Below are 14,241 nucleotides of genomic sequence, written 5' to 3'. Positions count from 1 at the left end.
CAGACACACACTACAGTGGGGTGTGTTACCACAGTTAGAGAGAAATGGAGAGTGAGCCATTTGCACTGACACTCCAGGTCAAAGCAAGATTGCCCATCACCACCACTCGGCGCCATTGACCTTCATATCTGATCTCAGCGTCTTCTAAACACAGGTCCTAACTCCAGGGAGTAGTCAGTTCAGCAGGGAGACCGGACTACAGGAGGCCCCTGAGCTTCCCTCCCAAGAACACAGCATGCCTTGACCCCTGGCCAAGGTCAGAGCCATCACACAGACCTCAGCCAGATCTTATCTCCCTATACAGGTAAGAATATGCTACGGCAATGAAAGTGGCACTTCCAATGAGTCCTCTCCTGGGCCAAAATGGACAGAAGCTCTGGCTCCTAGATTCAGATCCTGGCTGTCTCGTTAAGAAACAGAAGGATGGCTGGGAACCGCAAAACAGGACTTGTTTTCCCAGAGCCCAAGCCCACATTCAGGCCGAGAGCCTTTCCCTGTCTTTAACATTTGCACCAGAGGTTGAGTAGTAGTTAGGATAGACTGGGTGATGCTACAGTAACAAATAACCTCTCAAATCTCTGTGGTTTATAGTCACAAAGGTTTGCGGCTCACAGTCCCGGTGTTATGGGTTCTGAAGACTCCCCAGGGTAGCTGCTGTCCCTGTGATGTCTCAAAATGGTGACCCCACATCCGCATGTGCTTCCACATGAGCACGGCCGAGGAAGAACATGCACCAGGGTCTCACTCAGCAATGACACACTGTACCCGGACGTGGACGTGTGTGTTAACTGTATGGCGGGTCACCTCCTTAGACTGTCAGCTGCTTCCTTTTTTCCCATTGCTGTCTGCCTGTTTCAGAAGAGACACACAATAAACATCTGTTGTGTAAACAAACAAGAGAATAGATACAGTTACCCTTCATTGATTCCTCAGCTAGTGTGATGAGCATCTCATCTATGCCAGGCCCTGGAATGAGTGAAGGAGACACGACTGGAAACGAGACTCGGCCTCTACCCTCACTGAGCTCCCCCTCTAAGGCGGAAGTCGATGTACAAAGAAAAACTAATTCAGTGCAGCATAATAAGGGGCATCATTGAAATCCATGAAAGCTGCTGTAGAAGCAAGTGAAGGAGGAAAAAAAATCTTCCCAGGAAAGCCAGGAAGGATTTAACAAGGAAGTGATATGTGAGCTGCCTCTTAAAAGATAGATTTCGCTGAGTAGTAGGGATGAGAAGGGAGAGACAAGAGCAGTAGCACGAATGAGAACATGGGGGTTAGAACAAGCCTGGCGTGTTCAGGGAAGGGAGAGCTTCATTCTGTGTGTTGCTGGACAGTTGCACATAAGATGAGGACGGAAAGAGAAGCATGCCATGTGCCATGTCATGGAGGACCAAGGAGTTTGGGTTTTTCCCATAGGAAATGGGAGCCTCTGTAGGTTTCTCAGAGGAGAGTGATGCAGTCATCTGTGAGGGTTTGTAAGAGTGCCCTGCCCACAGGAGAGGAATGTGTCGACAGGAGAACATCTAGGACCTCAGGACTGAGCAGGATGCTTTTGCAGTAGACTGAGCCTGCCAGTCTCTCTGAAAGGTAGGTGCTTTTGGTCCCGGGTCTGCAGCAGGAATGTCCCCTGATGTCAACAGATGTGTCTTATTTCTGTGTGTTTGTGTGCATACATAGTCCTATGCATACCACAGGGTATTTAAGGCAGTTGCATATTGATTTGGGTATAAAACCTCTCCAAGGAAGGCAGACAACAGTACAACCGAGCTCAACCAGAGTTTACTATTAAAATTACAGATAACAATTGTCACTTTTTCTACAGAGAGCTAGAAGCATTGGAATCCATGACCTAACACCCACATGCACAGGGTCTGGTATATAGATGTCTTAACGATTTTTAATGCTTTCTATTTCTGTGAGGAAATGTGCCGTGAGACAGTTACCTCATTTTGTCAATGTCAACATGAGATGACCTCATTCGCTCCTCCCTGCTCTGGCATCTATAAAACTCAGGGGTAGAGGAACTAAGTGACCCACCCAAGGTTGCACTGCAGGGTTATCAGAAACCCGAGGCTCTGAGGTCTTGTGCAGAAACATCCGAGGTTAGTAGGTTTGTGTTTTGTTTGTTTTGCCATCAGGAGCTACATCAGAAGCAGAAATCCACGTATGAAGCCACATTGACTATTTCGTAGCAAAAATAAGCAGTTAATTATACAGAACGAATATTGTTTTCAAATCATTAATGTAAAAGTTGTTTTTAAGAATTACTAATTTTATTTCTAAAAAAGCAAAACATAAGTCCATCACTGTAAGTCTAGCCCTGGTCCCCTGCTCAGTCTGAGTCACTGAGAGCGCCGGTATTTTCAGACTGTGTGAGTTAGAAGGAGGGAGGTAATAAGGAAGGACCCCTCAATTCTGACTCCAAATTACCTCACAGCGAGTTGCTTTCAGCTGTAGCTTTAGTCCAGTCATGAGAGGCGATGGATTTTCACAGAAGCAGTGGGATGAACCACAGTCCCGGGTTTGGCTACAGGATTCACCAGACATGTCATACTGTCACTGAGAACTTTTCCTGAGTATCCATAGTGTGGTTTGCAGCTTCATTCCTCTTATAATTGAGTCAGACTGAGCAGGGCAGGTGTCTGATAATCAGGCGCGCTCCAAAAGCATCATAGGAATTTAGGATAGGCTGGCCTCTGATCCAAATCTATGAGTTTCTTCCAGATTGGTTAATTTCATTTAGGCCATATGTCAGTCAGAAAAACAAAGCCAATCGCATCTATCTATCTATCTATCTATCTATCTATCTATCTATCTATCTATCTATCTGTGTGTACAGATACATACAAGTATATGTGTATATGTAAATATACTGGCTAGTTGGCCTGATAGCCATAGGGCCGAGTAGAAATTCAGGCAAGATGCTGCAGTCTGAGTCACAACTTCTTTTTCTCTAGGAAACCTTAGTTTTTGCTCTTAAGGCCTTCGTCTGATTAGATGAGGCCCACCCACATTACCAAGGGCAATCTCCATTACTTAAAATCAACTGACTATAGATGTAAACCATGTCTACAAAATACCTTCACAGTAACACCTAGATTAGTGTGTGATTCAATAACTACAGCCTAGCCACATTAACACACAAAAAAAACTAACCATCACACCAAATGTCTGCGTTTTTCGAAATCTGTGATTCCCCTGGACTTGGGGCACGTTAGTTACAAGAGACCCATACTTTTTCCAGTTGCCATAAGCTCAATCCATCCATCCAAATAAGTCGCACTCTTGGGGTTTGTGTCTGTCTGTTTGTTTGTTTGTAATTTCAAGTTCAGTGTGCCCAGATAGCGTATCCCATCAATTAGGAAGACAAACCTGTGAGGTACGGAGGGTCTGGCAGGAGGAATTTTCAAATCCCCTGGACAGGTTTTTATGACCTAGCCACCCACCCATGATTGCCCTAAAATGCACCAAATTGCCACACACTACTTCACATTCTTCCAAATACCCCATGACCTGGAGATGACTCAGAGCCCAAGAGTGAAGAAAATTGTCAGATTCCCAATCACATCCTGCATCACTTCTTCAGCGAGCCCGACTTACAAAGAAAAAAGTCTCCAGATGAATGAGGAAAGCGGAAGCTGAGCCCAGCAACCTTCTTTCTGGAAGTGAATGGACAGTTGCAACATTCTTTCCAATCTGGGTCAAGGGAGTTCAGTTTTTCTGCATTTAGCCTGAACGCCTCAGATGCCACCTTGGCAGGTGCACAGCCCAGCTATTTCTAGTGAGCCAGCAAATTGCATACAATTCTCAAACACAAAATGAAAAAGACAGTAATGAACAAGTTCTAAGGAGACTGCGGAGCAACCATCAAACACTGCAGATAAGAGTCAAAATTGATACAACCACTTAGAAGACCTATGTGGCAATGGCTCCAAAAGCTAAAAACACCTTAGTCCCTAGCAGTCCCTCTCCTGGGTATACATCCAACAGAAATGCATGCACTGGAATCTCCATAGCAATGTTATTCATAACAACCCAAAGACGGAAATAACACAAATGTCTATAAACAGTGGAATGGGTAAATAAATATATTCACACAGTAGCATGCGGCGGAAAATGACAACCTGTAGCAATAAGCAACATCAGGGAAGAATGTCATAAACATAATATTGAGCCAGAGACCAGACACCAGAAGGACATATCATATGATTCCATTGATAGGAAGTATAAAAAAAAAAAAGGAACTAACCTATAACAGAGGAATCAGGAGAATAGTTACTATTGGAGGGAACATGGTGACAGGAAAGGGTCACCAGAGAGCTTCTGTAGTGATTGATAATGTTTGATTATCTATTGCTTCCTAATAAACTATCCCAAAATGTATGGGCTTAAAACAACAACCATTTCTTCATATCACATGACTTTGTGGGTCAGGAATTATGGCCGGGTGCACTCACCTGGGGGATTCTTGGCTCCATGAGGTTTTGATGGAGGTCACTCAGTGTTCTTCAGCTGGTAGAAGGACTGGTCTGCAGGGTCCAGAAAAGCTGTCCTAACACGTTCTGTGCTTCAGCGGGGGTTACTGGGAACCTGGGCTCCCCTTAAACTGTTGACAGGGGTGCCTATACGTGGCCTCTCCAACCTGGCAGTCTCAAGGTAGTTGGACTTCTTACATGGTGGTTCAGAGTTCCAAGAGTTTCTAAGAGACCCAGGTGAATACTGCAAGGCTTCTTATGACCTAGTCTTAGTGTCATTTCCATGTCATTCTATTGGTCAAAGAAGTCACTAAGGCAGTCTGAATTCAAGAGAGGAGAGGAAGAGATTCCACTTCCATGGGAAAGAGGTACAACGCACACAGAGGGAAGGACTTGAAGGCAGCCATCTTGGAGATGAGCTACCACAGGTAATGTTTTGTTTCTTGATTTGGGTGCTGGTTACAGGCTATATTCAGTTTGTGAAAATTTACCAAGCTATATACTCATGATATATGCCATTTTCTATAAATATATGTGCTACAGACCAAATAAACATTTAGTGTGTGTGCCCCCCACGCCCCGCTCAAACTTCACATGTTGAAACCTCATCCCCAGTGTGGTGAAATTTGGGTGAGATCTTTCAGAGGTGACTAGGATTAGTACTGTTATAAAAGAGATCTGAGAGAATTCTCTCACCTTGTCTTCCATGTGAGGACGCAGTGAGAAGACGACCATCTATGAACCAGAACATAAGCCCCTCTCACCAGACACTGGATTTGTTGGCACCTTGACCTTGGACTTCCGGCCTCCAGAACTGTGGGAAAGAAATTTCTGTTGTTCATAAGCCACACAGTCTATGGTATTCTGTTACAGCAACCTGAAAGGACTAAAATAATATGATTAAATTTTTAAAAATTTAATTGTAAAAAGAATCAACCTGGGGACAGACTAGTCCCGTGTGGACGCTCCTGTACCATGACACATACGCCTGCTTCACTGGCCTCGCATGGCCATTAATCAACCCTGTGTTCTCAGGCCACGTCTGTGTGAACTGTCAGGCTCCTTTCCCTGTGAGGTCCTCAGTTGCGATGAAGAAGGAAGGTAACAAGTGCGTCCCTGGACTACTGGGAGGGAGACTGAGACAATCTAAGAGAAAACTCCCAACACATCCTGGATTCTTGGTAAATTAACTTCATTTCATTTCAGATGCTGCCTTGGACCCCCGACTGCTCAGCAAGCAGCCAAGGAAGTCAGCAGCTAAGACTTTCCTAGAAGGCCTGACAGGAGTCCAGAGAGAGCTTTCCACCCCTCCCCCATGGTCCTCACCTTACAAGCCAAGAAAGGTGTACATTCTCAGGTACCTGTGCCCTACGAGGGGGTGGGCAGGGGGCAAGGGGGAGAGCCTGGGTCTGAAGCCCATGAAAACATTCTGCGCTGCCAGAACACGACCAAAGTCCTCAAGCAGAGTGACAAGTGAATCACCTCGACTCATGCTTAGTCACTGCAAGGTACTTTCCACACGGACACATGGAGATGGTTACCAAAGAAATGTCTGCTGGCTGCTCTCACATCAGTTCAAAGAAAATGTTGTTGTAACCTTTACTTTGGAGGGGGAAAAAATAGCATCACTTTCCCTTTCCTTTTCTTTTTGGAGAGAGATTTGTTGGCAAAATAGTTGAAGTGGTTGTTTTTGTTTACCCTGAAGAAAGTTTCCAGATAGCTCTGAGCCCTGAGCTTTGTGTATGTGGCAGGCCCTTTGAGGCTTAAGCACTTAATGTCTAAGTGTGTAAACAACCCCCTTAGAGGAGACGGTCCCAGGCCATCCAGATCACGGGGCCTCCCATCATGCTCTTGCCAGCGGAGTCCTCCAGCCTTTGAGGAGTTAGAGAGCCAGGGGTTCAAATCCTCACTCTGACTTGTACTATCAGTATAAATTAGGGCATGGTATTCCAACTTCCTGACCCCCCTACTTTCTGATTAATCATAATGAGGATTAGTAATGCTTACCCACAAAGTGTCTAAAAGAATTAAATGAGGTGGTGTGTACAAGCACCCCAAACACTGCTTGACAGTCACATAATAGTCTATTAGTTAAAATGAATTCACCCCTCCCTTCTCTCTCCTCATCCTTCCTTCATTATTTCCGTTTCTGCCTTTCTCTTTTTAAATTCCCTCTCTTCCTCTTCCTTCCTTCCACTCCAAACTTAATCAACTTTCAATTCTCTCCTCCCCTCTCCGCCGTCTGCATTTTTTTTCCTTGTTTTCAAGTCTCAAACCCCCTCAGCATTCACAGCCATCCCTCTGGCTGGTACAGCCTTGGCATGGTGGCCACTGAAAGCCAGCCAAATTCTGGTTAAAAACACTGCGATTCTTGGCCAGACTGTTTCTCCTTACAAACGAGGGTGATATTTCAGGCATGGGATGTCTTCCCATCCATTTAAACCCCAGGAGAAAAAAAATAGCGACACCTCAGTGTGTGGCCTAGGTGGGCAGCAATGTGAGGCTCCGAGTATTGACAGAAATAAATCTGGTGTTTCTGAAAATTGTGAAACATGTGCAGTGAATGTGTCATCCCAGCAAAAGTGAGTCAGGCCCCAGGCCGGGGCCCAAATCTGGCTGTGTTCACTTTCTAAATAGAAAGTATATTCCTGGCCAGCCTAACATAGCAAATTGGTGGTCAATGAGAGTGGAAAGAGAGAGGCAGAAGAGGAGACTTGCAAATCTATACTTTGCAAGAAGTTTTACTGGAAAAATGAAGTTCTCTCTCTGTGATTTTTGTTTTTTAATTATTCTTTTCTTCTTTCCTTTTCTCTCTATCCTGCTGTCTCCACCAAGCTTTTCCTTCCATCATTATCTTAACACAAACTTCTAGAGTGGCCTTTGAAAATAGGAGCACAACATTGATGAATGAATGGATAAAGAAAATGTGTCTATCTAAATGTATAGATAGATAGAGAGATAGATACTGTATATACACATTTGTAGTGTGTATATATACACACATATATATAGTGTGTGAATATAATGGAATATTATTCAATTATGAAAAGGAAGGATATCCTGCCATTTGCAACAACATGGATGGAGCCTGAAGACATTACACTAAGTGAAATAAGTCAGACAGAGAAAGACAAACACTGTATGATCTCACTTATATGAGAACTCTGAAAAAAAAAAAAACGGAAATCAAAAAACAAGCTCTTAGATACAGAGAACAGATTGTCTGTTGCCAGAAGTAAACGTGGGGGCTGGGCAAAATGGGTGAAAGGGGGTCAAAAGGAACAAACTTCCAGTTAAAAAATATATAAGTCCTAGGGATGTAATGCACACCATGTTATAGTTAACAAGACCGTATTGCATATTTGAAAGATGCTAAGAGAGTAAATCTTAAAAGTTCTCGTCACAAGAAAAAAATATTTTATAACTATGTATAATGACGGTATTAACTAGACTTATTCTGGTGACCATTTTGCAATTTATACAAATATTGAATCATTATGGTGTACATCTGAAACTAATGTTATATGTCAATCATACCTCAATTTAAAAATTTTTAATTATTACATATTAAAGATTTTCAAAAGTCAAAAATAGGACCACAAAGTTGCATGGAGGCAGCCTGGGCTAATTGGATGCTGTAAACTTTGGAATAAGACAGGTCTGTGTTCAAGTCCTAATCCTACCTTCAACTAGCTAGCTAGCTGTGTGTGTTCCTGAGAGAGCGAGGGGAAAAAAAAAAAAAAAAAAACCTTAGGCAAATTTCTAACCTCCCTTGAGGCTTAGTGTCACTTCAACCAATAGGAACATCCTGCCTCTTGCCTGTGAAGATTAAAGACAGCAACATCAGCAGTGCCTAGGCCCCAGGTGCCCATCGTATCTGAGTCACCTTTCTCTTCCTTTCTCCAGGAAGTTAAGTGTCCAGAATGTCGGTGCCTTTTTCATTCCCTGGTTTTCTGCACACACGGGGCTGCCCCTTCTGGATAGTGTAAGAGTCTGTGTGAGCAGCAGTGACAGCAGCAGCTGCTGCATCAGCTTTGCCTCTCCATTCCAGACACAGATTCTAGAGGAAAGAAGCAATGCAGGGTCCGGGGACTCCTGTGCCAGCATCCCTGGCCAGCCCAGATGCCTGAGTCACGTGGTCTCTGTGGTGCCAGAGGAAGTGATGCAACCACCCTCCGGCTTTGGGTCAGCCAGGAGGAAAGTGTCCTGTTACAGCATGGGCGTGGCTGGCTTCAGGGCTCCAGGGCTGCACCCTGTCCCAAACGCACAGCAAAGGGGCAGCAGGAGAGCCTGGAGAGCCTGTCTTTGTGTATACACTGCCTGCTGTTTACCCTGCTTTGTGCACTGCCATCCGGGTCCCACAAAGGGCCCAGCCAAGCACGTCATGCCAGGCCCTTGGCTTCTCCCTTCCCCTTCCTCCAGCTTACAAGTTGCCCTGACTACAAACACCTGTTTCCTTTTGCCTATATGGTACAGCTATTCTATTGACTTCATATGCATAGCAGAAATATAATTGAATTCAATTATAATAACTACACTCATTAAAAACCTATGTAATGTTCATTAAGCAGCCTAGGTAATATGCAATTAATAGCATTAACATATGAATTGTGCATTGGGTCACTAATATGCACATTATGTATAATATTCAACATATGTATTAATTATAGCACATGCCAGAAAAACACAGCATTCAACGCTTGCAGACCTGTCCCAGTTATAAACCCTTTTGATCTCATAAAAATCCCTTTTAGGGAACATCTTTTTCATTAATTGGCACATATGCTTTTCAGCTCTTTACATAACGATGGCTATTGGAGACAAAGGACTCCGAGAAGCTGGTTAGCACTGGAGTTGAGTAAACCTGAGAAGTCTGTGTCGAAGCTTACCCTGGAGAAGGGCCATAACCTTGAGGTCAGAGTTCAGACTTCTGTGTTCTGTCCTAGCCTCTGCCAAGGCTTTCCCTGACGGCCTATTACCACCTTCAGTGGGAGACATCCATTATCTGAGAAATGGGCATAATAGCACTCGACATCACCAGGACATTAAGTAGATGATCTCATTAGGGACACTAACATTCTTTAGAAAGGTAGACTGGCAATAGCACTGAGTATCAGTGCTGGGAAGTTCCCAATGGAAAGCTTCTCCATTAAGGAAAAGTACCTGCTCCATCACACCCAGCCTGCCCTTGACATGGGTAGGTTTGTCCAGTGGCACTCAACCATGATGAACAGGCATTGGTAAAATAAAAAAACAAAAATGCCTTCATGTGGCATTGTTTCATAGTTTCTCCTCAAAACACATTCTTGGCATTGCCTGGTGCCATCTCCATTTCCCAGAATTTGGAAAGTGAGGTCCTGGTAAATAAAGCAAGTTACCCAAGGTGGACTCATAAGGCCTCCCTGGCATGAAGGAGAGGATAGAAGATGGACAGACAGACCTGCATCCTATTTTCTTGCGACTGGTTTCTGACTCTGCACCCAGCTTTCCCTTCCTTGGCTGACATGAGCCCATCTCTGATCATTCACACGGGTCCTATTTTTCTCCCTATGTCTTTCTGCCTTTCAGGAAAACCCTGGAGAATGCCACCTCTAAAGGATCTGCCAGCCCATACTTTGTTCTCCTCCAACATTCATTTGAATATTCATGGGTCACCTTGTCTAAACCAGGTCGTGTGCTGGACCCTGAGGCTAAAAGCATCAGCAAGTAACGGCCTTGTCTTCCAGGAGTTCAGTCCCAGGGTCTCAGTTCAGGCCTTGGCTCCCTGTTCCTAAACTGCGTATGTCCTACTGGATTCTTAGCTTTGGATCTACCTCTTTCTAATATATCACCAAAATGTGCCTTCTAAAATGCTAAATTGGTCCTGTACTCACTCCCCTGTTTAAATCCTTTCATGGACTCCTATCACAAACACAATAGAATTGAAACCCCTTTACTCAGCACTCAAGGCCCATCACGGTATGTCTCTGTCTCTTCAGTCTCCTCCATCACCTGCCCTGGGCACCAAGATCACTGGATTTCCCACCCACAGATTCTCCCCATTCCTTCAGTGTCACTTGCAGCTCCTTCCATTAGGAAGTGGAGCTGATTTCTCTATCCCTTGGATCTCAGTTGGCCATGTGACTATCTTTGGGACATTAGCAAATGTGAAGCAAGCAAAGGCTATAAAAGCACTGTGCTTGCCCTTTCTTCCTGCTGAACACTTCTGCCACCACGTTTACAAGCCCCAGCTAGCCTCTTGAGGAGAAAGCCCATGGAAAGAGATCCCAGAAGAGGCCCCAGACATGTGAGTAACACCATCCAGCTACAGCTAAGCTGGCTCTGAGCAGAAGAATAACTCAGCCAACCCACAAAATCATTTTTGTATAATAAATGATGAATATTGTTTGTTTTAAGTCACTACGCTTTGGACTGGTTTGTTATACAGCAAAAGCTGACTGATACAAATTCACAAATGTATGTGCTCTCTGTGCGCCTATGCTCTAGGGAGCATACTGTCCCCTATGGATGGATGTCCTCCTTCTGTGGCTGAACACACTGCTATTCTGCTCACTGGATGATAGCATTTTACCAGGCAGAAAAAGGAAGAGATATCCCCATAAAAAATACGAGGATAAACTGAAGTTTACACTGGATATGTGTGCTGCTCTCAATATTCTTAGCCTCTCTTATACTCATTCTTCTGGGTGGGCAACGGTCCCTCAATGGCATATGTCCTTTTCTTTCTCTCAACATCGTGAAACACTGGGTGTCTCCCAGAGCACAGACTAACCCACTTAACCCACTTAACACGAAGGCTGGGTCTGTACCTGACTCATCCTCAATGCCACCTTCATCCCCTAACCACTTAGTCTCATGCAACCTTTGTTTTTCTCACTGGCCCGGGAGAACACTTTGCCCTGCATAGGTGCTTGGCTCATCACGAAGTGTCTTGAAAAGAGCTAAATCAGTCACCTCCTCCAGGAAGCCTTCCCCAATACCCCTAGCAAAGTTGCTTCCTCTCCTCACCTAGCACTCCCAGATCCCTTTGGGCTTAAAGCACTTCATAGAGATAATTTATATATCTATCTATGCTCCACTTTCCCCCTCCCAGCACACAAACAGTGTGAGCTGCTAATGTGTCTCCTTAATCTTTGTATTCCAAACAGTAGAATCACAAAATAATGAGTCAAACTAAGGAATTAATCCATCCCAGCCAGAGGGAGCTCCGGGGAGTCATGTAGAAGAAAGAACCGGCAGTCTGGAGTCAGACAGATCTTAATTTAACCCCTACTTTTACATGTTCAAATAGAGTGACCTTGGGCAAGCTACTTTAACCCTTCATGAGGGTGTGAGTGGGTGCTATCAAAAGATCATAAGCCTTTCTTCAGAGACAGTTTTGAGGATTCATGAGCTATTGTACCTGAAACACCTGACCCGGAGGCTGGCACCTGGTAGACCCTTGAGTCGAGTTCTGGTCATCTTCTCCCTTCTCTCCAACTCCCCTCGAGTTCTCTTGGCCATTCTAGGAAGGTGAGGTGGGGCAGGGTCTCTACCAGCCAAATGGGTTCCAGCCCTGGCTGCTTCTGGAACCTAGGACTGTCTCTCCCATATCACATGGGTGTCCTGAGCCGGAAGGAAAAGGAACCTCATGTTTGTCCAGCACCCACTTGGTGCTGACATACCTTACCTCACCTTCTTTCTCCTTTATGAAGGGAAATGAGGTGGTGTCTGCTAGTATGATTCGTGAACTGTAAATCAAGATGCAAATTTTCATTGCTATCTTTCTAAGAGGAAACAAAGGTCTCTAGTCAAGAATTCAGCACTCACTCACCTTCCCAGAGTCTGAACCTGCAGAGGGCAAAAGGCCCTGGCCAGGTTTGGTATTGGAGATGGTGTTGGAAGAGGGGAGCTGATTTGTACTCATCCATTCAACTCTGTACTCATTCAATCATTCCTCCACTCACACACACACACACACACACACACACACGCACGCACTCACTCATTGAGTCACTCATCTGTTTATCTCTTCTCTAAATGTGTATGCGGTGTGAGTTCTGTGCCAGGCTCTGCGATGGAAGCACGGTAAAGGGATCACCATGAGTCAGTTGGTCTCTGCCCTAGAGGAGCTGAGCTCTCTGTTGACCTCTCTGTGGTGTGTGTGCATAGGTGTAGGGAGTGGGCATGAAAGCAGGTCACCACGGCGTGTGATGTGCTTTCTAAGCCTACCATGGGGACTCCAAAGACAGAATCATGCTTTGTGTGAGGCTGGAGTGTGGGCGTGAAGTGCTGATGACAGGGATGAGTGCAGCAAAGTCATGGGTTGGAGAGAGCTAGAAGACCAAGCCAAATGGTTATTCTTTGCCCCAGGCAAACAGGAGCCATTGAAAGCCTCAAAGCAAAGAACTGACTGAAGAGTCATCTAAGTGGTTCCTGCTGCGAGTCCAATGCAGTTTGCCTTCCCTGCTGCAGCTCCCCCAGTGGCTAGCGTCAAAGGCACTGGTGTCCCGGTCCTACCAAGCATTCCCTGGATGACTTGGGCAAATCCTTTTATTTCTCAGCACTTCAAAATGGGCCCTCCTCGCCAAATGGCTGAGCCATACTTCAAAGCAGTTAAAGTTCCGTGGTTAAGGTGCAGGCTCAGGGGTCAGACCCAGAGGATATGCCAACTCTCTTATTTGGGGGCCATTTAACCTCTTGGTTCCTCAGTTTTCCCACCTTTAAAATGGGCACAATCACATTTCCCTTGTGGTTGTATGAATTAAAAGGGATAATGCACCTAAAATATTACCACAGTGCTTGTACGTAGTAAGTACACATTACGTGATATTATTATTATTATCATTTTTATATATTAATGTCAATAGGGTAACTGCCTGACACTTGGGACTCTATCAGAATTGCAAACTTATTCCATGTTCTTGCCTCATACTTCCAAAGATCTCAAGCCAAACTCCAATTCCACGCCAGTGCAGCACCCCCTCCTAGAGTTACAGTGTGCATTTTGAGAAGGAAATTACTGCCAGAGAAATATTCAACTGTATGGTTTTGATAAGTTTTCCTATCAAAGCGAAAGATTAAAAATGCAAAACACTTGCCGGAACACACCAGTTTTTGTCCAGGGACTTCCTAAAAGTCCGAGGGCCTTTCCACAGCACTCCTGGCCATGCCTAGCACCAGGATATTTCCCGGCAGACATTGCTGGTACCCCCAGCCAGGCTCCCAGAAAAGGGCAGGGGAGGTCCTGCCAGGTACAGACGCACCCAAGGCCAAACCATGCTCATCTTCCCTGCCTCACTGGCCTGCAGGGAAGGTGGAGCAGGCTTTGGGCTGTGTCCAAAGTTCTCAGGAAGCTTTATTTACCTCCAGAAGAGGAGATGCAAGGCTCTCCCACCACCCTGGCCTCCTGCTGCTCCTCCTGATAAACCAGAGAACCTATTATTTCTGTGTCTCCTGACCCTGTTCTGCTCTCCCACCTGGGCAGAGCTGAGACTTCACATTTCCCTTGTGATTGTATGAATTAAAAGTCCCTTCTTGTGCGCTGGGAAAGGGCACCCAATCCTCACAGTACAGAGAAAGAGGATGCTAAACTCTGCATTGGGGCTCCCTGTGGGCAGGACCTGCTCCGATTCACTACTATGCATTGGGAGCCAGTGATACAGTCCCTAGCACTCAGTAGACATTCCCAAAATAATAAACAATTAAACAACTTATCATATTCCTGAGCAAGTCGATGCTATATTATCCCATCTAATTCTCATGCTAGCCCTGCAGAGTAGGTCTT

The 14,241-nt window shown here is 45.1% G+C and overlaps 1 long non-coding RNA gene across 1 annotated transcript in view; it reads right to left on the bottom strand.

The window, feature by feature from the left end:
* The window catches only part of LOC141571357 (uncharacterized), a 385,925-nt gene that overhangs the window by 197,050 nt on the left and 174,634 nt on the right, over positions 1 to 14,241 (bottom strand). The window contains exon 3 of the long non-coding RNA XR_012496116.1: positions 5,172 to 5,289. This is a non-coding gene — a long non-coding RNA (uncharacterized LOC141571357). The remainder of the gene's footprint in view (positions 1 to 5,171; positions 5,290 to 14,241) is intronic.

This window comes from Rhinolophus sinicus, linkage group LG04 (genome assembly GCF_036562045.2).
Source record: "Rhinolophus sinicus isolate RSC01 linkage group LG04, ASM3656204v1, whole genome shotgun sequence".
Taxonomy (NCBI): domain Eukaryota; kingdom Metazoa; phylum Chordata; class Mammalia; order Chiroptera; family Rhinolophidae; genus Rhinolophus; species Rhinolophus sinicus.
Note: the sequence above shows the minus strand (reverse complement) of the source record. Positions and strands in the feature narration are given on the sequence as shown.